The 27,370-nt window shown below is 39.3% G+C and overlaps 1 long non-coding RNA gene across 1 annotated transcript; it reads right to left on the reverse strand.

Annotated features, from left to right (window-relative positions):
- Positions 1-1,519: 1,519 nt before the first annotated feature.
- Positions 1,520-26,689, reverse strand: LOC104651706 (uncharacterized). The gene is made up of 5 exons (XR_745130.3): positions 26,569-26,689; positions 25,377-25,474; positions 21,404-21,452; positions 20,510-20,568; positions 1,520-3,518 (listed from the first exon to the last, which is right to left on the reverse strand). It is a non-coding gene; the product is annotated as an uncharacterized LOC104651706 (long non-coding RNA).
- Between the last annotated feature and the right edge of the window lie 681 nt (positions 26,690-27,370).

Genomic DNA, 27,370 nt, shown 5'->3' on the forward strand with positions numbered 1-27,370 from the left:
CCTCTCATTAGAGTGTTAATTGGTTACATCATTCTGAGGGCAAGATGCTTCACATTTATTAAAAGCCTTAAAAAATGGTCATACTTAGACAATTGCACTTCTAAGATATTGTCTTAAGGAAATAATAACACTTGAAAATTCCTAAGAGAATAGACTTTAAATGTTCCCACCACAATAAAAGTAATAAATATGTGAGGTAATGGATATATTAGCTTAATTATCAATTTCAAAATATATGCACATATCAGCACATCATGTTGTACACCATAAATACATATAATTTTTGTCAATTTAAAATCAAATTAATATATAAAAATGAAATCACTAGCAAAAGAAAAGCACAAACAAAGATGTTCATTATTTATTGAGGAAACAATTGGAAATGCCAATAACAGCCCAAGTCCAGTGAGTTCCTACAACGTAAGGCACTGTGCTAGGCACTTTGTAGTTGTGACTGTATGTCCCTTCTGTTTCCATTTACTGCAACTCCTTCAGACATGAGAGCCTTCTCTTAACTGCAGACCCCGAAGGGTTAAGGTAGACGGATGATGTGTGTTCCCAGGACCCCCTACAGTTGTTAATCAAACCAGATGATCAGATGGAGGCTAAGCAGTTTGGGATACAAAGAGTCACTTCCAGAAGAACGGCCTGTGGGTGCTTTGCTTCACGTCACCTATTGCTTATTCTCACCTACAGAAATTCAAAGGGCCCATGGTCCCTGACTCAACTTCACAGAAGTGTCTAGTACCAGAAGGAAAAGGAGACCCATGATGCCACCCTCCCCCCACCCCCGCCAACTTCCTTTTCCTTTTCAGCTCATGATTTCTCAGTTTGGGAACAGTGACAATAACTTCATAAACATACCTATATATATGCAGATTTATCTTCTGTCTGCTTAGGCCAGTAATACTGGAATTTAATTGTCAAGTATTTTCAGTCTTTGTTTTCTGGTTCCAGAGAGTAAGGTGTCAATCACTCTGAAGTAGGAGGGACCATTATAGAATGAAAATGAAGAAACGCAGTGAGAACAGAAAGCAGGGTGGAGGGAAGGCATACGAGGGACAGCTTCAATACTGCCCTGCCACACAACCATTTTTTATTGAAATTTATATTGATAGCATATAGTTAACATATGCATATAAACCATATATAGATAATGTGTATTGGTGCTGTGCTGTATTTCCATTTTGCGAATCAGGAAAATAGAGCTTAGAGAAGCCCCTTGTTCAGGGTCACACAGTCTATAAATAATAGAACCAGTCTTTCAAACTCAGGCTATCAAAACTCAAAACCAATGGATTTCATCCCTACTCTATACTAAAAGAATATAAAGGTCAAAAAATAGGTTACCAATAATCCAGTTTATAAAGAAAAAAATTTAAAGTTATTAAATCTTACCTAACCCTTCAAGGTAATTGCTTAGAAGATAATTTAATTGCATTGCATGAGGAAATGTCACAATACATAAAGTTTAAAAAATGAGATCAATAATTGTTCAAAATATGATATTCATGCACTGAAAAAATACTAAAAGCATACTGTGAAAGGTTAATATTGTTGAGATTTGGTGACTTTTATTTGATTTATATTTTTAAATTTATATAACACTTATTAATATTTGTGTATCTGAAAAACAATAATAAAAGAACTGCTCACATTTGCTTTTCTGGTAGCTACTATGAAAATGTCAGCATGAAGCAGGGTAAATAATTAGACCTCTCACTTTGGAACATGTTTTCAAATAGTAGACCTGGAGATAACTGAGCTGAAGGAAAAATATAAGAATTACTGAAAGTTAGATTTTCAAGGGATTTTAGCAATCACTGCATTCAGCATCTTAGTTTTTCAGATGAGGAAACGGGAGAAGAATAGAAGAAAGTCAGCATACGTGACCCAATAAATCATCATCCTCTTAACAGACTTGAGAGTGGACATTAATTTCTTAGAAGATTTTCTATCTCTTAAAAAAAAAGAGCCTTATAAAAATGTGATCTTTAGCTTCTGCCCTGGATACGGAATTTAACTAGCATAAAAAATAGGCATTTTGTAGAATTCACTTTCCTTTTAAAAGCTTTAAAGATTTAAAACACCAAATGTTCTCCCATCCTTGCCATCAATGCCAGGTTGTTCTTGCTTCCATTGGCAGAGAAGAAAAACACCATGGCATGTGTATACTATGTACCAAACCTGAACATTCTGCACACGTACCCCAGAACTTAAAGTATAATAAATAAATTAAAAAATAAAAATAACATCTGAGAAAAAAAAAGAACTCCTTGGAAAACTCCCTCTCTTCCACCCTGCCTTCTCTCTTTCCTTTCTTCCTTCTTTCCTTCCTTTCTTCTCTTTTTTCTCTTTCTGTTTTGTATTATTTCTGATTAAAAAAACATTAGATATCCATGGCAGATGTTGAAAATGGTATAGAAAATCCTAATTGCATATGATATTGTCATACCAAAACAATGATAGTTAATAGTTAACAGAGTTTCAGATTCTTTCCTTCTCTCTTTTCCGTTCCTCTTCTCCTTCAACGTTTTTGTTTTGTTTTGTTTTGTTTTGTTTTGTTTTGTTTTGTTTTGTTTTGTTTTGTTTTGTTTTGTTTTGTTTTGGTCAGTTCTTTGTTAGTCCACTCCGGGACACATCTACCCAGCTCTGGGCTCTCTGATTATCCCCTGACCCACTCAAGCAGGATCTTGTGGGGAGGGAGATGGTTTCCATGTTCAAAATCACTCACTGCCTCTCCCCAACCACAACCTCCATGGAGTAGGAAGTTCCAGCCCCTGGATATCAGACATAGTACATGATTTGCTTTGGCCAATAAAATGTTGGCAGATGCCATACCAACAGAAGCTTGGGATGTGCTGGCACTCGTGGCCTTTTCCTCTCCCACTTGTGCCATTTCCATGAGAAAAATTTCCTCCATTAGCTGATGCCCCTTCTGCCTGAGCCCAGAATATAAATGTCCCAGGCAACCTGCAGACCTGAACCAAGAAGGAGATTCACCCCAGCAGCCCCCAACCAGAGAGAAAGAATAAACGATTATTGTTCTCAGCCACTAGTGTTGCTAAACAGGATCCACACAAAGAAAGGTTTCTTGAAGCTGAATGCCCACCAAAGTTTCTGAACAAGGTCCCTAATGGTGGGTTTTTTCATGTGAAGAAGGAAACATTCCTCATTTAAAATCTCCTCAACTTTTTGTGGATGGGTGGTACTCATCGAAGTAGATAGCTAACTGCCTGCTTCCAGCATGGACCAGTTAGGGTTATCGTCTTCCACCAATCATATTCCGCTGTCTTTTCTAGGGTAACATAGTGGTCCAACAGATGTTTAATTCTTCATGGTAGTTATTTCTTTTAACCTGACTTTCCTCAGATTATTTATTACTTTGACTGAGACAGTTCATCTTTTTATTCCGTTTTTATTTATTGCTATAGTCTTGTGTCCATTTGAAGAAGTGAGCCTCAATTCCAACAGGCAAGGCAGACATGAAAGGAAAATGGTGGCAGAGACTGTGAGACCTGAAAGAATAGGAGTCCTGTGAATGTATGTAGTGGAGAGAACTGCAAGCTGAATCCCCAGGGTCTGTGAGAAGGCAGATGGACTCAAGACTGGGCAGTGACCATCCCACCAGAGGATACAGGCTCTGGCAGACCCTCAGCCTTTACAAGCCCATGCATGGACATCTGGTAGTTTTTTATTCTTCCCAGACTGGTTATTCCCTTCTTTTGGTGCATGCACCCCAATCCTTCTTTAGGAAAGTATTCCCTTTTTCCCTTGCATATAATCTTGGCAAGACTAAACCAGTCAACTCCAGCCTACGCTGAACAAGTGTTTTGCTTGTAACGTAAGTTTGGACAGTTGTATTCTATCACTTAAGACTTTAGTTCTTGCTCCCAGTGACCCCCAAGAGGAAAACAATCTTAGTGTATTCACCCTAAAGTACCAAGAAATTGAGCACTAATTCCCACTTTCTAGACTTCTGGGACTACTGGGACCTTTATACTTCCAAAAGACTATTGCAGAGTTTTCTCTTCAGTTCAGGCTATTCAAATTGATTATTTGATTCTTATTATTTCTCTTCCATTTTCTAGAGTTTTTCATGAAAAAATTTTAACTAATATGCCACAGATTGGCAAAAGTCCTGAGTTAATTCTTAAGCTGGAATTGCCTTAATGGCATTGTGCTTTAAAAAAAAATACCAAAAAAAGCTATAGCTTGTGTTTTTATGATCATATATTTCCTTATAGTAAACATTTTGAGTAATTTATAAAAAATAAAACAAAAACTAAATTACCCTGAAATTCCACCTGAGACCATGGGCACCAGAACATGGCTTTGGCCATCACTCCATGTGTCTTTTTACAGATCTCTACGCAATTTAACATGATTGGAATTTTATCATTTGTGCTGTTTCTATGGTGACTAACATCATAATGTAATGCCGTCTTTTTTGTTTGCTTTTGCTCATCTACCCCTGTCAATATAACTCTATTGACATCTTTTCACAGAGTTGCCTCTACCTATATAATCATATTGTATATATAGCTGCATACTGATACTTTTCTGTTATTTTAGAAAAAAAATAGAATCATATTACAGCATTTTGCTTTCTCATTGTTGAAATCTATCCAAGTTAACTTATTTCCACAGGCAGTTATTATTGAATGTTGTGGACAAGTTGACATTTATTAAGCCATTTCCACATAGAAAGGTTTTTTTTTCTTTCAGTTTTTGTTGTTTGACCATTAAATGAATAAAATAATTAACATCGCTATGGAGATGAAAAGCAAATGATTACAAATACTTTTATTGATAACATGATTGTCTAAAAGCTCTAAAAGATTCCAGTAAACAACTCACAAAATTAGTAATGGTATTTGTCAAAGTGACTGGGTACAAAGTAGATATACAAAATGAATAACATCTTTGATAGATATAAATGAAGAAAAATAATCAATTCATGGTAAAAACTGAATGATATAGATTTCTTAGGAATACATTGAACCATAAAAAGCATTTAACCTATCATAAGAAAATTATTAGACTTTAAAGAACATAAACTAATATGAAATGGAATGCTGCATGTTTTTGGATATAAGACTATCATAAAAATATTTCTCCTCTAATTAAGATAAAATTTATACATATATTTAACTCAATTCCAATTAAAATTCCAGTTTTATGATTATTCTTTGGAAACAAGATAAAATGATCTTTCAGAAAGTATAAAATAGTCTGATAGTGTTCAAGAAATGTATAAAGAAGATGAATGGGAGAGAACTTGCTTAGCAGATGCCGAAAATGCATTATGAAGTCACTGTACATGAAGCAGGATGATACTCTCATAAGCTTCCCTAATCTCACCAAGCGCAACTAAAACTTCTATACATTATATATAAAACAAACATAAGACGATTCTGAAAATTGGAGAAAAGAAGGCAGATGGGCTAAAGGTCTCAGGACCCAAAGAATAACATAGTGGCGAATTTCCTGGGTTTTCTTTTTGCTTTCTATACCACAGAATTGGAGTTGAAGAAGCCAGCAACCCAGAAATGCCCATGAGCACGGACAAGAAAAGCCCCCACAAAAGTTTGTATTCTTTATTTGAAAGACTGGCAAAGACGAAGCCTAGCAAAACAGAAAAGTATTAGAAAATAATTGTTTTAGTCCCTCAGAAACACCACAGAAAAAGCTGTACCCTCATCCTAACCCTTTCCAGGAATGGTCAAGCAGAGAGGCTTGACTTCCCCACTACCAGGCTGAGAACAGGTCCCCCCTAACATCATCCCTGCCACACTCACCTTCATGATTATCGGAAAAGGCTGAGCAGGGAGCCACGACACTCACCTCTGCTGGGCAGTAATGATCATCCCAAACCCCAACCCACTATGGTGCACACGTGGATAACCTGGACTTCCATTGACAACTGGGTAGAAGCGTTCCTCCCACTTCCTACTGGAAGCCTAAGGGAGAGTCAAGACTGTTACTACTCCTAAGTATCATTGAGGCCACCCTCTTATGCTGTCAGTGGAGGCCACGCAGGAGGATTAAGGAGGCACTCTTATCCCTCCCAGTAAAGGTGATGTGACCCATTGTAGAACCCCTGCCTCATGCAGCAGAATCACAGAATCCTCCGCCACACACACACACACTCTGAAGGTTACAGAGTCCTAGTGGGAAGCTGGGCTTCCACCCCAACTTGGTAGCAGCTACGCCATGCACTCCCGTCCCTTGCCAGAGCAGTGTCAGACAAAGCCAACTAAAAACAGAAGGTTTAGACAAGACCTAGCATCTTATAACCTAATACTCCAAATATCCAGTTCCTAATAAAAAATTACCAAGAGCCAGAAAAATTCCACTTGAATAGAAACAGGCAATTCACAGATGCCAACACCAAGATGGCGGAGGTATTAGAATTACCTGGCAAAGGCTGTAAAACAGCCATCGTAAAAGTGCTTCAGTGGGAAATTATGAAAAAACTTGAAAAAACAAAAAGCCAGAGAGTGTCAGCAAGTGCAGAGAAGATAAATAAAGAAACGTCAAGTAGAAATTTTAAAACAGAAAAATATAATAACTAAAATAAAAAACTTAATGGATGGTCTGAAGAGCAGAATGGAAGGGACAGATGAAGAAATGAATGCAATGTATAAAACACTAGAAATTACCCAATCTGAACAATAGGGAAAAAAGTGGGTGGGAGGGGGCAAACATCACCTAAGAGATCCCTGGGACTATAACCAAAGATCTAATTTTCACATGATAATAGTCCCAGAAGAAGAGAGAAAGAGGGCAGGGCTGAAAAAGAACTTGAAAATATAATGGCCAAAAAATTCTTAAATTTGACGAAAGACATAAATTTATAGACTTAAGTAGCTGAGCAAATAGGATAAACAAAAAGCCCACACCAAGATAAATTATACCAAATAGTTTAAAACTAAAGACAAGGGGCAAAAAAATCTTTAAAACAGCAGGAGATCAAATATCTTATCTATAAGGGGAAAATAATTTGAGCACAATGGATTTATCATCAGAAAACATGCAGGTCAGACAGAAGTGGCAGAGCATTTTTCAAGTGCAGAAAAAACAACAACAACAATTAACCCAGATTCCTGCAAATGTTGAAACTATCCTACTGAAATGAAGGGGAAATAAGAACATTCTCATATGAAGGAAAACTAAGAGAATTTGTTACCAGCTGACCTACCCAAAAGAATGACTAAACAAAGTTCTTTAAGAAGGAGAAGTGATCAAAGAAAGAATATTGAAAGATCAACAAAGACAGAACATGATAAACAAAAGATATGGATAAATAAAATAAACTTTCCTTCCCCCTTGAGTTTTCTAAATTATGTTTGACAGTGGAAGCAAAAATTACACTTTCTAATGTGGTTCTAAACATACACACACGACATACTTAAGACAATTATGTTCTAAACAGAGGCAAATAAAAAGACAAAGGTAGGTAAAATTTCTAGATCACATTGGGGAAAGGATGAAACAAGCAGACTGTGATGTTAAGTACATAAGGTAATATGGAGAGTAGTCACTAAAAAAGCTATTCAAGATGTTTACTCAAAGTCACGATAAATAAAAATGGAATGCTAAGAAATGTTAATACAATTCACAAGTCAGATAGCACATGAAAGTCCAACATAATTAGCCATTAGAGTAATGAAAATTAAAATCACTACAAAACATAATTGCATACTATAATGGCTAAAACAAAGAACAGTGATGCCAGGCACAGTGGCTCACACCTGTAATTCCAGAACTTTGGGAGGCCATGGCCAGCAGATCACCCAAGGTCGGGAGTTCGAGACCAGCCTGACCAACATGGAAAAACCCTATGTCTACTAAAAATACAAAATTAGCTGGACATGATGGTGTATGCCTGTAAAGCCAGCTACTCAGGAGGCTGAGGCAGAAGAATCACTTGAACGTGGGAGGCAGCAGTTACAGTGAGGCGAGATCATGCCACTGTACTCCAGCCTGGGCAACAAGAGTGAAACATCATCTCAAAAAAAAAAAAAAAAAAAAAAGGCAGAAAAAAAACACAAAACAGTAGCAACACCAACTACCAGCAAGGATGCCGAGAAACTGGACCTCTTGTGATGGGAATGTAAAATGGTACACTCACTCTGGAAAAAGATTTGGCAGTTAAAAAAACAAAAACAAAAAACTAAAGATGTGACTACTAAACAACTCAGCAATAACACTCTTGGGCATTTTTTTTTTTTCCGGTGGAATGAAAACCTACAATCACACAAAATCCTGAACATGAATGTTTATGGAAGCTTTATGCATAATAGCCAAAACCTGGAAACGATTAATTTCTTCAGAGGGTGAATTGTTAAAGGTATGCACCATTGATATACACAAGAATCTGGATGAATCTCCAGATATTTATGCTAAGTGAAAAAAAAAAGCCAATCCCAAAAGGGTACATACTTTATATTTCCACTTATAGAATCTTCTTGAAACAACACAATTATAGAAATGGAGAACATATTAGCGATGACCAGGGATTAAGGAAGCAGTGGGTGCAGGGGAGTGGAAGGGAAGTGAGTATGGCTGTAAAAGAACAGGAGGAATTCTTGTGATGGAAATGCTCTTATCTTGACTATATCAGTGTCAGTTATCCTGATTGTGACATTGTACTCTAATGTTGCAAGACGGAAGAAATTGGAAGAAGCTGCATGAAGCATACAGGGACTGTCTCTGTATTTCTCACAACTGCTTGTGAATCTATCTTTATCTCAAAATAAAAATTTTAATTAAAAAAACTTAAAAGGAAACAGTCTTCCCCTTTGAATGTTCTTGACTTCTGAAATGGACAACATCCTGTAAGATGATGACCACCAATGGGCTTACTGCAGAAGAGAGTCATTTTCCTGAACAAAGTGGGTACTGAGAAGATAATGATATGCCAAACTGAGCATCTCTTTCCTGGTACTGTCTTCTTCACACTCCCACCATCCCTACTATGGTCAAATCATTTGCTTTTGCTTTTAATATTGTCCACATGATAGGAAATCCATGGTCCCAGGCTGTTGCTTGAACTTGCATTTTCCCTATCACTGCTAAATTTGACTTAAAAAAAAAAAAAAAAAAAAAGTAGATTAGCTATTTGTATTTCGTTTGCTTGAATAACCAGTTTATCTTTTATCTTTTATTTTTGTTATCTATTTTGCACTGATTCATAAAAGCATATTGTATATTAGGGTTATTAATCCTATGTCTAGCATTTTGATGGCAAACATTTTCTTTTAAATATTTAACTTTGTTTTTAGTAATTTTTGCCCTTCAATGGTTCAAATCATATATATTCAGATCTGCATATGTTTTTTTCTTATAGCTTTTGAATTCTGTGCTATATTAAGAATACCTTGCCTACCACCAAACCGTTGAAGTATTTTAATAGATTTTTTTATTATTGACTATTTTTTATTTAGTCATTTTATTCTTTATATATAATTAAATAATCTGTGAGATTGAATTATGCCTTTATTTTGACCTTCCAAAAATGTCTAATGCAATTTATTTTAAAATAGTTCATTTAGCCACCTATTTTAAATGCCATCTTTTCCCAAATTAATGTAACCTTAATAGCTTCATTGACCAATGCACACGGCAAGTCAATACACTGAGACACTGGATTGCAACAGAGAAGGAGGTTTCATTGTAGGGCCACTAAATGAGGAGACTGGAGGAAACCTCAACTTCATCTCCTTAAGGAGTTTGGGGCTAGAGTTTTTCAGGGGTTAAAAGTGGGCCCAAATATGGGGGTCATTTATTGGTCAAAGAGGGCAGGGTAGTGTCATGAGACAGAGAGATAAAAAATATTCTCATGCTGATTCAGTTTCTCTATGGGGGTCTTCAAACTGGTTGGTGTCAGCTGTCCCACTGGACTTCAGGATCTGAGAAACATCATAAGCAATTCTTAATTGAAAGATTTATGATTCTAATGTCAGAGATCTTATCTATACGAACAATAGGAATGCAAATTAATTCTTAAAGAAAAGCCTTACAATTCTAACAACAGAAATCTATCTACTGGAACAACAGTAATGCAAATGGTCAGTATCTGGTTGTAAGGGACTTTCTGTTTAAAGGAAGTGGGCCAAAGTGTAGCCTGATGAATGCTTAGTTATATTTCTATCCCGAATTATTCTTAACCCTGTGAAGACAGCTTTGCTGACATCTCATGTATCTAGGAGTCTCTGGACTCCCTTCCATTCCATTGATTTATCTTTCTGTTCCTAGGCTAGCACAAAAACTGTTCCTTTCTTGTCGCTTTAGGGGTCATGATGATTCCTTGGAGGGCAACAGTGGAACTCATTCTGTATTCACTGTCTTCAAGGTGTTTGCATCAGCTTTTGCATTTCCCTGTGGTGCTAAATCTACATTTCCAAACACTCTCCTCCCTTTAGTGCAGCTCAAATGCTGCCTTCTTGAGGAAACAACTCAGTGACCATTGTTTAGTTTAAGGTACTCAGGTGTGGATTCTTGCTTGGACATTTCCTTCCTGTTTGTGTTGAGAAACTCACTCCACCTCAAGGTGTTTTGGTTTTTGTTATGTTTGCCTTGATGATATGAAACATAAGGAAACATAAAGGAAAACAAAAGCAGTTAAGGCTGGGCACGATGGCTCATTCCTGTAATCCCAGCACTTTGGGAGGCTGAGGCAGGCAGATCATCTGAGGTCAAGAGTTCGAGACCGGCCTGGCCAACATGGTGAAACCCCATCTCTACTAAAAAATACAAAAATTAGCTGGGCATGGTGGCAGGCTACCTTGTAATTCCAGCTACTTGGGAGGCTAAGGCAGGAGAATCACTTGAACCTGAGAGGCAAAGGTTGCAGTGAGCCGAGATGGTGCTACTGCACTCCAGCCTGGGTGACAGAGCGAGACTCTGTCTCAAAAAATAAAATAAAGCACTTAAATCACACACGTTGGTCATGAAAATTAAGAGAATGCATTTAAAGTGCTTAGCACAATGCATGGCACATGATAAACACTCAATAAATATTGACTCTACTATTTCTACTATTACATGTAATAGTATTTTTTCCTTTGTTATTGTTAATCTCTTCTTACTTCTGTTCCCATAGTCCTTAATGCTTCTACTTGTACACTAGTAATATTCTACCCTGAGGTATTTTTGAACGCATCTTTCTCTCACTATACTTTGGGCCTTGTGTTTTGCCCAAAGACAATACTCGTTATAATCTTCAATACCTAATCAGAATAAGAGCTTAATAAATGATAAACACATTGACAGTATGACTATAAATTTTCTTATATGGCTCAGGGGTAAAACATGTATTTAAAAATTTTTTTTCTACTCTCACACATCACACAATATTCAACTCAAGTCACTTACTTCTGGTCACCAAAATGTGTGTGGTTTTTTTCCTCCAAACACCAAGTAATACTCCAGTTGGACACTAGTCAGATATGCTATAATTCAATTCAGTTCTGACACTTTCTACCTAAAGATAGAGTCAGACCCCCCAGGTTAAGAACTCAGTCCCAAATATTGCCCTCATTTCAGATGCCAATCTCAGATTTGATCTCCAGAACTTCTAATCGACTGGCTATGAATTGGGGGGTTCCATGACACCTTCCTCAGGTTTGAGTAATTTGCTAGATCAGCTCACAGCACTCAGGGAAACACATTACTTATGTTTACTCATTTATTGTAAAAGACATTATGAACAATACAGATGAACAGCCAGATGGAGGATAGGCAAAGAGCGAGGCATAGGGAAGGTGACAGAGCTTCCACACGCTGTCTGGGTGTGCCACCCTTTGAGGCCTCGCCACGTGATCAGCACTTCCAAAGCTCTGTGAACCTCATCCTTTTGGGCTCTTACGGAGGCTTCATTACTCGGGCACGATTGATTACATCATTGGCCATTGTTAATCAACTCAACCTTCAGCACCTCTCCCCTTCTTGGAAGTCAGGAACTGGGATTGAAATTTCCAATTCTCTAATCACATGGTTGGTTCCATTGGCAACCAGCCCCTATTCTGAGGCTCTCCAGGAGTCCACCAAGCATTTCCTCTTTACAACAAAAGATGCTCTTGTCATGCAGGAAATTCCAAGGGATTTAGAAGCTCTGTGCCAAATGATCCTATCATTCAGGAAATTGCAAAGATCTTAGGAGATCTCTGTCAGGAACTGGGGTCAAAGATCCCGTATCTGAACAACAGATTCTCCTAGTATTCCCTATCTACAAAGGTTTTAGGAGCTTTATCGTACACAGAGGGAGGTGGTGGTGCTAGAACTGTGTTTTCTGGGGGAAGCTCTGGCTTTTTATTGGAGCATCTGCCTCAGAAGAAGACCTCAGTGTTGTCCACGAACTTCTTGTCCTCAAATCTGCCAATACAAAGGGGAATTTCTGCCTGCAGAAGGAGCTAGGGGCCTTGGGAGACCACACAGGAGCTGAGCTCTGTCCTGGGCAGTACCAAGGCAGTACCAAGGTCCTCTGGTCATCCCTGAATCTAATGCCCATGAGGCCTGGAGTCAAGGAAGTAACAGAAGATAAAGCAAGAACTTTAGGACATGAGAAAAGGAGGAAGAGGAAAGGAGAGAAAAGAATGAAGTGAAATGAGAGGCTAAGAGGAAAGGAGAAAGAGGAAGGCTGTGAAGGGACCAGGAAGGAAGTGGAGTCATGCACTGGGATCCTTTCAGCCAAGACCTTTCTCAAAGGCCCCAAGTACTAACCCTCTGTGCTTTGCCTCTGATAAACTACACTTACCAGATTACACACAACGAGGCCTGCTGTCCTGCCTTGTGTCATGGTTACCCTTTGAATTTTCTCTTTATCAAAAGCCCAGAAACAAGCAAAAAATAATTGCTTCTCAGTTACCATACTGGTCCATATATGGCTCAAGCCAAAATCCTCTTTCATGTTTTTTTTTTTTTCTTTCCTCATTTCCACTAGTATACTCTGAGTAGCTCCTTAGACTTGAGGTGGAACTGGGATCTTCTCGCTGATCAAAAGCCCTTTAGGAACTTCCAGACTGAGCAAGGGGAAAGTGGTCATAAGGTATTAGGGATATTATTAAAACAAAGGCAAGAGTCCAATTGTCTTATATGCTAAAAAAATATTACTAAATACTTTAAAACTTAGTATTTAGATTACTAAATACTTGAGAAAATTACTAAATATTTTAGTGGAATGTTATAGCATTAGTAAAATCAATAGATAAAATGTTTGGAAAATATTTACAACACAGATACATGATAAAGGAGTAATATCTATAATATGTCAAATAAAAGATATGAAGAAATTTATAGAAGATAAAAATTAAACAATAAACATGTCACGATATTTGACCTCACTAGGAAAAAAGGAAATGCAAGTTAAAATAACAATATCTCTCTATGTTCATCTGGGATGGAACAATCACAGAACAAGTTTGGCTAAACTTGAGTTTCTTTGTCAGGAAACCTGTTTTTAAGGCTCTGTGGAATTATGGTCTATTTGCTTCCAACCAGTCCATGAAGCAGCAGTCTCAGCCAGAGAGCTTGACAAATATCCTTCAGCTGAGATGGGTCTGGGGCAATTAGGCTCTTGGTGTTAGATGTTGGCTATTGGTCCATCCCTCTCCATCATAATACTCATGATCCACCTCACACTCTGCCTCAGCAAAGTTTGAAGCTCAAGCCAAGGAAGGGAAGGCACCTCACATTTCCTGCTTGACAGAAAGCAGTGTTGCAGGGTGTCTTCAGTGTGCCAGGCAGAGAATGCAGAATTGGAGGCAGTTTTAAAAGACTTGTATGAAGTTGTATTTTTGTGGATGTAGAGGAGGCAATCGGGATCATCCTGCATGTCAATAGTGTCCTCTTTCCTATGTCAAGTCTGGCCTGTCTGTAACTTGAGGTCAGCTCTTTCACTGTTACAAGGTGGTGGGTTATTTCATACCCAGTTGATTTGTACTGCAGGCATCATACTGAAAGAGTCTCTGTTAGTTCTTCCTGCCTGGGGCCTCTCTGTTCCTCCTCAGGCCAAATGCAGAGTAAACTTCTTTTTCTTGTAGGACTGAGAAAAAGCAGGTCTCCAAAGCACTCTCATGAAGCTGGTATCCAAACTGATTTTTCAATAAGTCATACCTCCTGGTATTCTTGTCCGGTGTGGTCCTCCAACACTGAGTTATAAGCAGTCTTCCAGTTTACAATTGGACCTCTTGAAATATTAGGAATACTCTTTCTTAAAACCCTGCTGTTGTGCTTTGGTTATATCATGGGAAGACACTCCAGTCAACAGCCTAACAGAGCTCCCAGAAAACAACCAGCATCAGCTTCCAGCCCTGTGAATGAGCTGTCTGGATGTACAACCCAGCTGAGCTCTCACAACCCAGCAACATGGCAGACCCCAAGCAAGAACCACCAAAGTGAGCACAGCAGAGGAAAGGAAAATCTATGTTCCAACTTTCCCAAAAGTTCCTTAACTCCTTTTAAGTTCCCTGAATGCATTAAAGGGCCCCCAAGGTGGATATGCTAATTGGCTCAAAGTGCCTGGAATCTGCTCCTAAAACTGGGATGGGTCAGTCCTACAAGGTTGGGAAATGTGGAGCTCTATCAGGAAGGAGAAAAAGGGGAATAAATTTTGGACAGGCAATTAACATCTATTTCTCAGCAGAGAAATTTTTAGTGCTCAGCCCTCACTGCCATACTATTGTGCCCGTGGTGGGGACAGACACCTCCTCTTCTTCCTCGCAAAGGCCACTCAAGAAAAGACAGTATTTGTTGGCCATGCTTGGAACAGGATACTTTCTCATACTGTTCTGAGCATCTCTTCTTGATCACACTGTGCTCTTAGCAAAAACAGACCATCTGTGTACAGCAAGGGAGTCCCTTGCTTCTGCCTCCTTTCACTGATTCCTTCTTCTGACATCAGAACCTTTACATTACCCTGTGCTAGCTGGTGGGGGGCTCTGCATCCTGAAGTCCCTGCTCAGATCCATACACACCACTTGGCTAAGACCTTCCTCCCAGAGAATGAATGGAACATGCCTAAGTGCTAAATCCTCCTGGCACCAAACCCAGAGTCTTTCTGACTCCAGGTTGTGATTCTGATTGTGAGTTCAGGTAGATATGTATTTTCCAGAGTAAAATCGGTTCACACAATCTGTAGCCCATAAATCCCTTCCCTGCTGTTTGAGGAGAAAATCCCACACTACAAATGATACATGCTGTTTCTTGGTCTCAATAAAACATTTGTCTCTCTTGTACATAATTAATTGTTAATTGAAAGTATGATGAATTGTAGCTGCTTATAATTAATTTAGGAAGAGACTACAGTGAAATACGACTCTGAGTTTCTCTCCAGACTTATTTTGTTTTAGAAAGCAGAGGCAGAATTAGATCATGTGCAAATTCTTCCATGGCCTGCTGTGTTGTAAACCTTACCGATTGTTAGGATGGGGCAAGTTGGGGGTAAAGGCGTGGATGGTGGCATAATGTAAGCCTGGACTCACTGCGGACAGCATCTAGTGTTCGTGCTATCCATCTCTTGCTGCACAAGGGCAAGTGGCTTAAGGGGCAGAGAACTTACCTTGGACCCTAGATGGGAGCCTTCAACTGGGATACTTTTAAGCCACAGAAAGAGGTGTCCTATGAAGGCAGAATAAACCTGATCTTTTATGGATATCGGTTTGTAATGAGAAGGTAGTACATGAGTGAGCTAAAGCAGCTCTACATTGGTCCAGACAGACTGCAGAGATTTGAACAAATGTCCCTAAAGACAAATTCCCCAGTGTGTGGGATTGATCTGTAAGGTCTCATGAGTTTATTAGATAACATGCCACAAAAGCCCCTCAGAGGGATGATCAACTCAGTATTCTTAGGATGTCCTGGCCCAATAGCTGCCTGGCTCTGCTTGGACAGCCTCCAGTGGCAAAGGGCTGACTCCCTCCTCTAGAAGCCTAGTTTATCCTCAGAACTTCCAAGCAAAGAACAGCATCAGGAAGCAGCCAGAGAGCTACTTTTCATCATATTTTATCAATCACAGTATAATTAAATTTTCCCTTGATCTTTCAAGCCATGAATCCCTTTTTATCTCCCCATGTTGCCTGTGTATTGATTATGTCTTTAATTTATGAAGCTTCCTTGTGGTCAGTTCTGTTCATAAGTCTCCTTCTCTCCAGGCTCCCCCTCCATTCTCACACATCCTCCTCTCTATCCTGAGGTCCCTTCCAGTCTTCCCACCCATTTTCCATGAATACAAGCTCCTCCCTACACCTAGCTCTCACTCCATTCTCCACCACTGCATGTCCTTTTCCCCATCTTCACTGTCTATTTCCCATCTTCTCTTCACCTCCTACCACACTGCTATGATAGCCTTTCCCAACCTTACGTGGGCATCTGAGCATTAAGGGGGAAAACCTGAATGATACGTGCTTTTCCAAACCCCATCTCTTCACGGGACTCTTGTGATATTTGGGGGGCAGATAAAGACTCATGTCATTCTTCAGTATCATTACAGTTCTCAGAACAGCGCTAGATGGAAAATGCACTGCATAATCCTTACTGGTGAAGAAAGACCCTGACAATCCTTCATTTTGTCTTGTTTTTGAGAGGATCTCACTCTACCTTTACTACCTTCCTAAGCATAGAAACACTTAAATCACTAATTATCACAGTTCACATAAACTGCAAAAATTATGCTATTTCCACCATGCCAAAGTCAGGCATGCTTTCTCTCCAGCAAAGCAGGTGAAAGAGAGAAGCAAAAAGCATTTGAAGCAGGTGGTTTAAAATAAGGAGAAGTGATAAACAGCCCTGAAGACTTCTGGTATAAAATGATGACTTGCAGCAGCTCCCACTTCAGCTTCTTTCAATCTCTCACTAAAATATAGATGAGAGCATGGGGAAAACATGAAAATACAGCAATCTAAATAAAGTCACATAGACCAATGCTAGACTCTGGGAATAATAGATTCTAATTTTGAGGTAGAGAAAACTGACTTGAGAAAATCCTACCAAGGCTTCTATCAAAGGAAAACCCCACTTTAACTTTATGAAAAACAGACCAACTTCAAAACTGTACGGGGAAAAAAAATGAGTGCCTTCTTCTCCATTTGTTGCTTGATTCAGAGACATGAGTCCAACAAGAAAACTGGGAAACAATCCAACCCTTTTTACAGAAAATGGTGCCTCATAAAATAGGCTGAACACGGATCTAATTTTCCTTCTTCCAGACAGGTATTTTTAACATACGGGTAAAAAATGCAAATTAAAAAAATATCGAAGGAAAATAGTGGGGTAAAGGAAATTGTTGCTGCTGGTGCTTTCTGGGAAGTGTAGTGCCTATAAATGAAGTGTTTTAAATAAAGGCTAGTATTCAAATGTGATTATTATCAAAGTAATATCCAACTATAATTTCTGGAATTGTGGTTTTTATTACCTCATTGTACAAGGTTCTGGGACTTGGAGAAAGGAATTCACTTAGTAGAGAAAAGAAATGCCAGATGAAAATATTCACACTAGCTTCTCAATCTCGTTCTAGCCCTATATCTAAATAGGGATTCAGGAATCCACTCACCCTGGAAGTGCAATCAACTTGGCTAGCCAGCATATCATTCTGTTCTACAAAGCTTGCTACCAATAAATGTCACTAGAGAGATTCTCAGAAGCTGATGAATTACATGGAAATGTTGCAATTTCAGGATTTACTACTACCTGTCTTCCCTCAGACTCTGCTCCTGGGAATATAACATTCATTACTTGTTATGTCTGTATCTCCCTACATACAATGCACCTTTAGAAGACTGTTTCCTTACTCCACAGTGGAATTTGTCTCTGACCTATTACAGCTGTGAGATGTGAGTTGTTGGGCACACTGAGGGCAATGACATTGTTGCCATCTCAAAGATTATCTCCTACTGTGTAAACTACAGAAGAGTAAAAGTATTAGAACAGCAATGGACCCACTCAGTCTGGGCTTGGTTTCTAAAAGGAATACTGTTGGATGCAGGATCCCACATTGTCTTTTCTGGTCTCAGGCCCAGTTGAACTTGTGCTAGTGAGGAAGATAGATTAAAATAAACTGAAATAACAAAATAAATAGGAAAATTGAAGGGCTGTTATATAAAAGAGGATTCCTTTTGAGATTCTCATTAAGGTTTGTAAACTTGTTCCAGGAGCACAGCCTGCTCCAGAGGATACCTGCAACATGTGATCAGTGATGATTATATGCCCAAGTCATGATACAAACACCAAACTCTCTTCAAATCTGGGAGCAGGGCTCGGCTCTTACAACCAGGACAAGAAGAAATAACACCAGTAGAGAGATCATTTGGCCAGCAGCAGGGTTGAAAGAGCCTCAAACCCTGGAGGAACAGCATGGCTCTTGAGCAGAAAGGCTTCTGGCATTGAAGAAGCCAAACAGGATCCCTGAGATGGAAAAAGCCAGGAGCTTAGGGGACTATCTTAACCATGATATTTACAATCAGTCTACCCCTTTACACTTACTCCCATAATGGCACACCCGTAGGAGCCTCAATTGCAGTAAGAAGGGGTTTCTATCTTCTGGAAATGAATACAAGGTGCTCCAGGACCTAGGCCCCTTTGAAGTAGAAATCAATTTTGATCTTTTGGCCTGAGTCCTGAGACCCAGTCTCTATCTTATGGACAGGCAAGACAGTAGGAATGCCAGAACGACAGAAGAGTTCAGCCTAAGGTTTTTGCACCTTGGAACCCCAGCCTCACTTGACTCTTCTGCTCTATCCCTGCCCTTGAAAACCCCCTGTTTGGGTGCCTGGTCACAGGGATTTTCAGAACTGTCACTAGTATAATGGAGGTTAATAAGATGCAATGACTGTCAATCCTGACTGCATATTAGAATTACCTGGGGAGCTATTTAAAAAAATCCTCCAGACCAATTAAATCAGAGTCTCTGAGGTTGGGATCCATGCATCGTATTTTCATAAAGGTCCCTAGTTTGTCCTACTGTGCAGCTGGCATGGAGGAACCCTTACCTAGTGTTACCCTCTCCCAGTCTGTCTCACGTGGTCTCCAGCCTGCACCATCCCGGTGTTTCTCAGACTCACTTTCACCTAACAAAATGCCCATAAGAGTGATTTCTGGAGTTTGAATGCTAAGAGCTATTTAACCTAGAGGCCCATATTATTCTGTCGCTTATAATTCCATGGTATTGTCCCACATTATCGCTTCATGTTCATGTTATTATTGTAGTTTAATACAGTACACTTCATCTTTCTGTGCCTTATGAATTCAGCCAAAAAGCACAGCATGAATAAAAATAAAATTAAAAAAAAAAAACAGCTGTTCTTTCTGTTTTGCCTCAATTTTCTTGGGAGAGCAACTAAACTCAGAGCCACTAGAAAAATATGGAAGAAAAAGAAAAAACTCAGGCAATCTGAGTGAATTGGAGATATGACAAAATTAATTAAGGTTGTGTAGGTTGTAATTTACCAACCTGTCAAAAATTCCTTAAAGGATAATTTAGACTGTAGTTAGCAGGACCTGTAACTAGGTACTAGAAAGTCTGCTCTTTTTTTCTTCTGCCTTTTAAATATCTTAATCTGTTACATGCTACAGCCTCTTTATTTGCTACAGTTTTTTTTTTTCCAGGAATATTCCAGGCACATATAGTAAAATCAAAATATCTCAGAGACTTCAGTTTGCTTTCTTCACTTGTCCAAGTCTGTCTAGAGGTGTAGTACGCAGATTTATGACCCCCAAATATATCTACATCCTAAGTCCAGGAATCTGAGTATGCTACCTTACATGCAAGAGCGACTTTGCAGAACTGATTAATACCTTGAGATGGGAATATTATTCTGGATTATCTGGGTGGGTCAGATATAATATCACAATTCCTTAAAAGTGAAAGACAGGAAAGAAGCAGGGCGATTCTGAGCAACTTGAGAAGAATGTGCTGACTTTGAAGAACGAGGAAGCAGATCATGAGCCAAAGACTGCAGTAGCCTGTAGAACCTGGGGACTGCCGGCAGCTTACAGCCAGTAAGAACACAGGGACCCAGGGCTGCGACAGCTAAGAATGGATTTCTGCCAAGACCAGAAGAGCAAGGAAACGACGCTTTCTTGGAGCATCCCAAAACAAATGCAGCCCCATGGACACCTTTATTTTAGCTCAGGAATACCGGTGTCAGACTTCTGACCCACAGAACTGTAAGACACTAAGTTTGTCTTATATTAGCAGCTAAAATTGTTGCATTTTATTACAGTAGCAATGGAAAACTAATACAACAGAGTAAGCTAAGCTGGTTTGCAAATTTGTAAATGCACTGACTGAATGCCAACAACTGATAAACCAAAGTTCATAAAATTCTGGGACTTTTATCAAAACCGAGGCAAAGAGGAGAGCATGAGCTAAAAATGCTAATTGGGTGTTAAAACATCCTACACTTTACCTTCAGTCTTATTTGTCTTTACTGAAACATAGTAAGGGAAGATGGGCAGGTCTGTGCAAGGACAGTGGCCCAGTCACTCGGGAGAAACAGTGCTTACATACCTGTGGGACTTACACAGGGTCTCACTCAGAGTTTGGAGCAAATATCAGAAAAGGTCATCCTTAAAATTTAAGAAAAAGAAAGGAATTAATTATCACATTTATTCCACAAAGGTGCAGATACTCTACAAGGTGTTTTATGAATGTCATCTTATTTAATCTTCACAGAAATACAAAAAAAAAAAAAAAAAAAAACAGGACTACTGTGTCCATTCTACTGCAGAGAAACTAAGGCTCAGGAAGATCTAGTAACTTTCCAGAGGCTATAGAGAAAATAAGATCTGCCTGATTTCAAAGTGGTCAAGGGTGAAATTAATGGATTTAGCAAACAAAACAAACAAACAAACAGATTATCCTTAAGGGGCATCCAGAAATCTTTATCCTGAATTTGTAAGCACAAAACACCTTTCTAGGATGTAATTTTACCTGCTTGAGCAAACTGATGCCCTGCCAGGTTTACCATTAATGTAAGTGAATAAACTATTTAGTGGTACCTAATGCGTGCCAAGCAGAGATTTGTGTTTGACCTATTATTCCTCATTCTCACAATAATTATATGAAGTAGGCAATCTCTGCATTTTCCAAATGAGGAAACTAAAATTCATAAAGATTAAGGCCTTTCCCAAAATTAATAAACTAATAAATGGCAATGCCAATATTTCAATTCTTGACTGTCTGATACAAACATATGCTACCTTTAGGTAGGGCCCTATGAGTCTGGCTAAAGTGAACTTCCTCCATACAACCTCTGAACTCTGGAAGAACTGACAGATTCAACTGACAAATTCAACAACTGTCACTCACATCTGCTGCGATGACCACACACCAGAGTTCATTCAGCCATTCTCTAAAGTCACATTCGAAAGAATCAAGCCATCGAGATTCCTGCCACCTCACCTTCCACAAGATGGGGGAAAATGTGGTGTCCTTGAGATTCCATGGAGAGCTGTGGCGAGAAAAGCAAATGGACCAATCTATTAGGTAATTCAATTAGTCATTTCATTCACCAGATTTAAAGGATAGAAGGGCAAACTCAGTTGATGCAAACATTAACACGGTAATTCGAGCTTCCTCAATACACACTGCAGGTGTTGTGTACCATCTTTGAATACAAGGGAAATATTATACGACTACATAAAACATGTAGCACTCTGTTTCCAGAACCAGAGTTCCCTCTGCCAACTACTAAAATCCTGCTAATTGATACACTGTGGTTTTTGGCCAGCAAGGGTCTTATTTCCATAATGTCAGTTGGTGGTTTAGTACATTTTGTTTTTTTAAGGTTTGCCTGCACTGTTCACTCTGGGTATAGAGCCAATTCATCCACCAGAACATTTAACATAAATTTTTGGCCAACTAGCAGTGGCATTTCAGCCTCTGTGTTGATTTCAGACATAGAGGTCAATTATTTTGTGCTAATTATTTTGTGGGTTTTGCTTATTACTGTTAAAAAAAAATCTATAAATACAGCTGGATTTAACCTCGGAGCAAACTCCTAGGCAATGACCCTTTAATAGAGGAATAGGGAGGGAGGAAGCTGCTACAGAAGCCAGAGAACAAGGCCCTTAAGAAAGTCAAGTAACAGGCTTAGTGATTAGTTATTCACAAGTGTAACATGTGATTCCAGGAATTAAAAATTTCTCAAGGCAGATTTATTTGCCTATTTAAATCTGAGCTACAGTAATAGTTCAATCCCAGAAGGCCATTATTTATAGTTAAGTATAAAATGGACCTGATAGTCCCATACATGTGAGTATTTTTCTTCAGGCTGCCCAAATGAGGCACCCAGATCATTTTTTTCTCAAGGACACAGGAGAATCAAATGAATGCAACTATTACCCACTCAGAGTCAATGTTTTTAAAATGTTATTCGAAATATAAGATTTATGGAACCAACGTAAGTTCCAGTTTTCTCAAAAATTAATGTTTATCAGCAAGGCAATCAACAAGATGGTGTAAACTCTGTATGTGCAAGCATATCTATATTGTCAACATGATTTGGAGGGAAAAGTCATATCCAATGAAATTGACATTTTTGGTTGAATTGTGTGCAATTTGGCAGTATGTTAACTTTTTGCTATGATAACCTTTTTTTCTCCTAAAAGTTTAGAAAATAAATCTTCATTATATCTCCTGAAGATCAGACACCCATCTGTCAGTTCATTATAGTGGTTGTAGAGAAAACATTTGGAAGGGATGATTTAACAAGAAGTAATTCTTGGCTAGTGGGAACTCCCCAACTGCAGAGAAACAGAATGGATTGCATCTTGGAAAACACAGAAGTTGGAAAGAACTCAAAACCCTGCTAGAGAGGAGACCAACCTGGAAAAGCCTCTTCATACTCAGAATAGCACTGCTAAGGCAGCAGATGCTGGAGAAGAGTAGACAGCTGCCAAATATGGGGGAACAATAGCCAAGGTTGTAGACATGGCGTTTTGGAGTGTGTTGACAAGTCATCAATGAATATATGGCAACTGGGAAAGAATGGATAAGCTGGGTTCTGGGAAACAACATCAAGAATTGGAGAGAATATTGAAGACTTGTCCTTTCCCAGAACCCAGGTTGCTGAACACAGGTAGGGACCTAGACTCAGAGTCTCCTGCACCCAGAATAAGAGGAAACCACCAGTAGACTGATTTTGCTTCTGTCTCCCTAGTACCCAGTTTCTCTTCTTATAATAGTACCCTCACCCCTGCCCCAGTATTTTCTTTTGTGAAGTTACCCTTCCCCCTTGCCTTTGAATTGGATAGAGCTGATCTCATCTTAGATTGAGCTGGATTAAGCTGATCTCATCTTAGATCCAAAGATGGGCATATGACCCTAACCCATACAATGAGGAAATCAAAGTCTCTATGACATAATATGTGCAGAGGGTGTGGTAAACCATAACTCAGTCTGGCCACGAAAAGACTTTATGTGGATATAAATAGAAACTTTCTGGGCACTACTATTTAGCGCAGAAAAGGGGAGGCTGTCTCCTCAGGGCTAGCATAGCAAAAATCTTGAGGTCCAGAGGGTATGCTTTAGTCACTCATTGCTGGTCAACATAATAATTCCCTTGGATCATACCAGAAATATTTTTCTGGATGTTAAAGAGGCTGGGTGAGTAAAAGGCATGTGATCCTCTGACCCAGGAAACATTGCCTCCATACAGATTCTTAAGACTGAGTAAAACAAGAATGACAATGGGGAACCTCATTCACACCCATGCTTCCTTGTCTCAACTATATGTATGATTTTTGCATGACTTACTTGATACTTTGTATGTAAAGCAAGGTAAAGTACACTTGAATTTAGTCCAAGGTGATATTACTACCAATCCTTGAACCCAGGCTTTATTTAGTGCTGAACCTAGCACAATTTAGCACATGAAAGATCAGAACCAATAATAGATGCCTCAGGGAGGTGGAGTGGAATAATTGAAATGGAGAGGAAGTATCCCTATTTCTGTTATTTTTGTTAACTGTGAAGTTTTAAATCTGCTGAGAAAAATCTTGCTTCCATATTAAGAGATCATAGCTAAAAGTAGAAAAAAAAAAAAAGGAAAAGAAAAGCAGAGTGAGAGATGGAGAAAGACCAGGTCCTGGTGAAATCATTTAATCCATTACCCAAACCTAGCTATACTGGGACTCTTCAATTATAGAGGCCAAAAATTTATTTTTTGCTTAAGTTAACTTGGCTTCGGATTTTCTTTCAACCAAAAAGAGCCCTAACTTATTTTGATTTGTGGATAGTATTCTGGAGGGTTTTCTTGAGGATTTCAAGGATTAAGATTCCCAGTGGTACCAGTTACTTATCCAGTCTTTCTCAGCTCTGAGACCATCCCTGCTGTGCTTTGTGAGTGTAAAACTCAGAGTCCTCCAAACTACACTTCCCAGAATCCCTTGCAACTGTTTTTTTTTTTTTTTCAGTGTTGACCAATGGGAGGCACGGGCAGGAGATTAAAAGATTGGTAGCGGGGCGCGGTGGCTCAAGCCTGTAATCCCAGCACTTTGGGAGGCCGAGGTGGGTGGATCACAAGGAATAGATCGAGACCATCCTGATCAACATGGTGAAACCCCTTCTCTACTAAAAATACAAAACATTAGCTGGGCATGGTGGCGCATGCCTGTAATCCCAGCTACTCAGGAGGTTGAGGCAGAAGAATTGCCTGAACCCAGGAGGCGGAGGTTGCGGTGAGCCGAGATCGCGCCATTGCACTCCAGCCTGGGTAACAAGAGTGAAACTCTGTCTAAAAAAAAAAAAAAGAAAGAAAGAAAGAAAGATTGGTAAAGGGAAGAAGGGACTCCTCTGGCCTACAGATCTGGTGACTAGAGCAGACGGCCATAGGCCCAACCTCTAGAATCTTTTGGCACTCTCAGCTCCAACCACTGTCAGTAGTGCCTCAGCAGCTGCACAGCTTCCTCTTAGTGGCTGGAGCACTGACACAGGTGTCCCACCAGCAGCAGCAGCATGGCAGCCCCCTCATAACTCAAGTGATGGAGCTGCAGGGGCCTCTCCCCCAAGCTCTAGTGCAGCTCCAGTGTCCTCACTAATCTTTTGTATCCCTATGCTCATGGGATAAATGAATGCTTTTGCATTAAACCACCAAATACGGGGGCAATCTAACTAGTTTAAATCCTTATATTAAATGTGGTCTTCTGTTTTTCCCTAATGGGCACTGATTAATACACCAACTATCCCTGCTAAAAGGAGCACAGTGGGAACTGGACAGATTGATGATCTTCAGTGAGGCCATGAATGTTAATAGGTACATGACCCTAGAACCAACCAGCCACTTACTGTATAAGTTACTAGTCCCCCACCTGCTAATTTCCTGGGGCTAGTCCCCCTAAATGGTACATGGTTGTCTCCAAGGAGGCATACTTACTCGTGATTGCAGCATTATTTACTCCATCCTGTCAACTTAAAGGAATCAAAAGGGTCAGAATCTGTTCTTATTCAAGCGCAACACTTGAGGATGGCCACCTAGAAAACAGATTCCAGAGAAAGGAAGTCAGTGTTCTGAAGTGTAAAAGTTTGTCATTACTTTTATAGACAAAGTTTAGAGAACCATGACAGAATTTTGACATCTTTCTCTGCAAGGTTTAATAGTTACTATGATTTAATATAGTTGAGGGGTCTTTTTTGGAAGAAAGGTATATCTAACATTCCACACTGAAGACATAACAGTCATGAGGTTTTTTATGACATCTTGTCTGACTTAGGTTCAGGACAATAAAGGGAGCAGGTAATCTATAACAAAGATCAGTGATTGGAAGGGGAAGAGGTCTGGTCTCTCCTAGTCATTTACAGAAAGAGAATAACAGGGTAGAAATAATTAGCTATAATCTAAGAAGAATTGCAAACATACATGTGACTGAGTCTCCAGGGCTTACCTTCCCCTTGGCATAATAAATTTAGAGGGTCCTGAAGTTTTATTTTCTTTTACAGCTCCCACCCCCAGTAACTAGAAATACTCTGCTTTGCCATGTTCTACAAACGTAGATCAAGAAGTGTTCAATGTGTAGCTACCACTATTGTACAAATTCTAGTTTTACCCACCATTCTAATCATCTACTGCTGAACTATAAGCCACCCTAAAGTTTAGTGGCAGAAAACAACAACCATTTTTTTATGACTTCATATTCCATGGGTCAAAAATTTGGATCAGGTAGAGCAGAGGTGGATTATTTCCCCTCCACAATGACTGTAGCCTCAGATGTGAAAACTTGAATGGGTGGAGTTGATTGAAGTGGTCTCATCTGAAAGTCTCATTCACTCACAGGTCTAGAAGTTTGGTTCAGAGCACCTACTTGGGACCTATCCATCATAGCAGCCTAAGAGTAGTTAGCTTTATTACACAGTAACTTGGGATTCCAAGGGTGAGTAGTCCAGAAAATGAGATAGAAGCTCATGGCCTTGATAACCTAGCCTCAGAAGTTGCACAGTCTATTCTGCCAAGTTCTTTTGGTTGACACACTCACAAACCCATCCAGATTCAGGAGGATGGGTCATTTACATACCTCTATAGGAAGATTGTCAAAGAACATGCAGCCCTGTTTCAAAACGATCACACTCACCACTCTCTTGAGGAAATAATGTGCAAACGAAGTTATCTCTTCTTTCTCAAAAGTCTTATTTTTATTGTTTTATCAATACTTTGAAGACTCTGTTCTAGCTGTGGCTCCAGGAGTCACTAGGATAACCTAAAGAAGATGAAAAACAATTTGGTCCTCATATTCTTGAGTGGCGTAATTAATCACATGGCACTCTCTGGAAACAGCCGTAGGCAATGCTACATCTCAAGCCTAGATTTAAGCCACTATTTCCATAAATGTTTATGATAATTGAGCTACTTCTCCATAGTCCATCATCTTTTAAAAGCTCTTCCTAGCATATTGCTCTCATCCACAAAATGATACATATCCCACAATATGGAGCAGTTTCATTATCTAATGAGATGAATGAAGTGAGCCAAAAAAATTAAGACTTGTCACTGATTGAGAGACATTGGTCCTTAAGAGGTCTTGAGAAATGATCACAACCTAATTGGGGGGGGGGTCTCATGTCACTTAGAGAAGTCACCCCTCTGTTCTAGAAAAATTAAACACAGCTGGATTCCCGATGTATCTGGGTATTCCTGCCAAGAATATTGCTTGGATCCAGATATGTCCTTCATCACATTCAGCAGCCACACATTAGAGATTTAAATGAACAGTAAACTTACATAAACCCTGCACATTAAATAAAGGAATGGGAAGGAAGCCCAGCAGTATCTAGCTCTGCTTATATCACAAGTGGAAACTATAAGTGTGTTCTAAAACAAAATAGGCTGTGGATTATCACCAAGTATCACAAGCCATAGAGAACAGACTGTGGGCT

The sequence above is a fragment of the Saimiri boliviensis genome, chromosome 12 (genome assembly GCF_048565385.1).
Source record: "Saimiri boliviensis isolate mSaiBol1 chromosome 12, mSaiBol1.pri, whole genome shotgun sequence".
Classification (NCBI taxonomy): Eukaryota; Metazoa; Chordata; class Mammalia; order Primates; family Cebidae; genus Saimiri; species Saimiri boliviensis.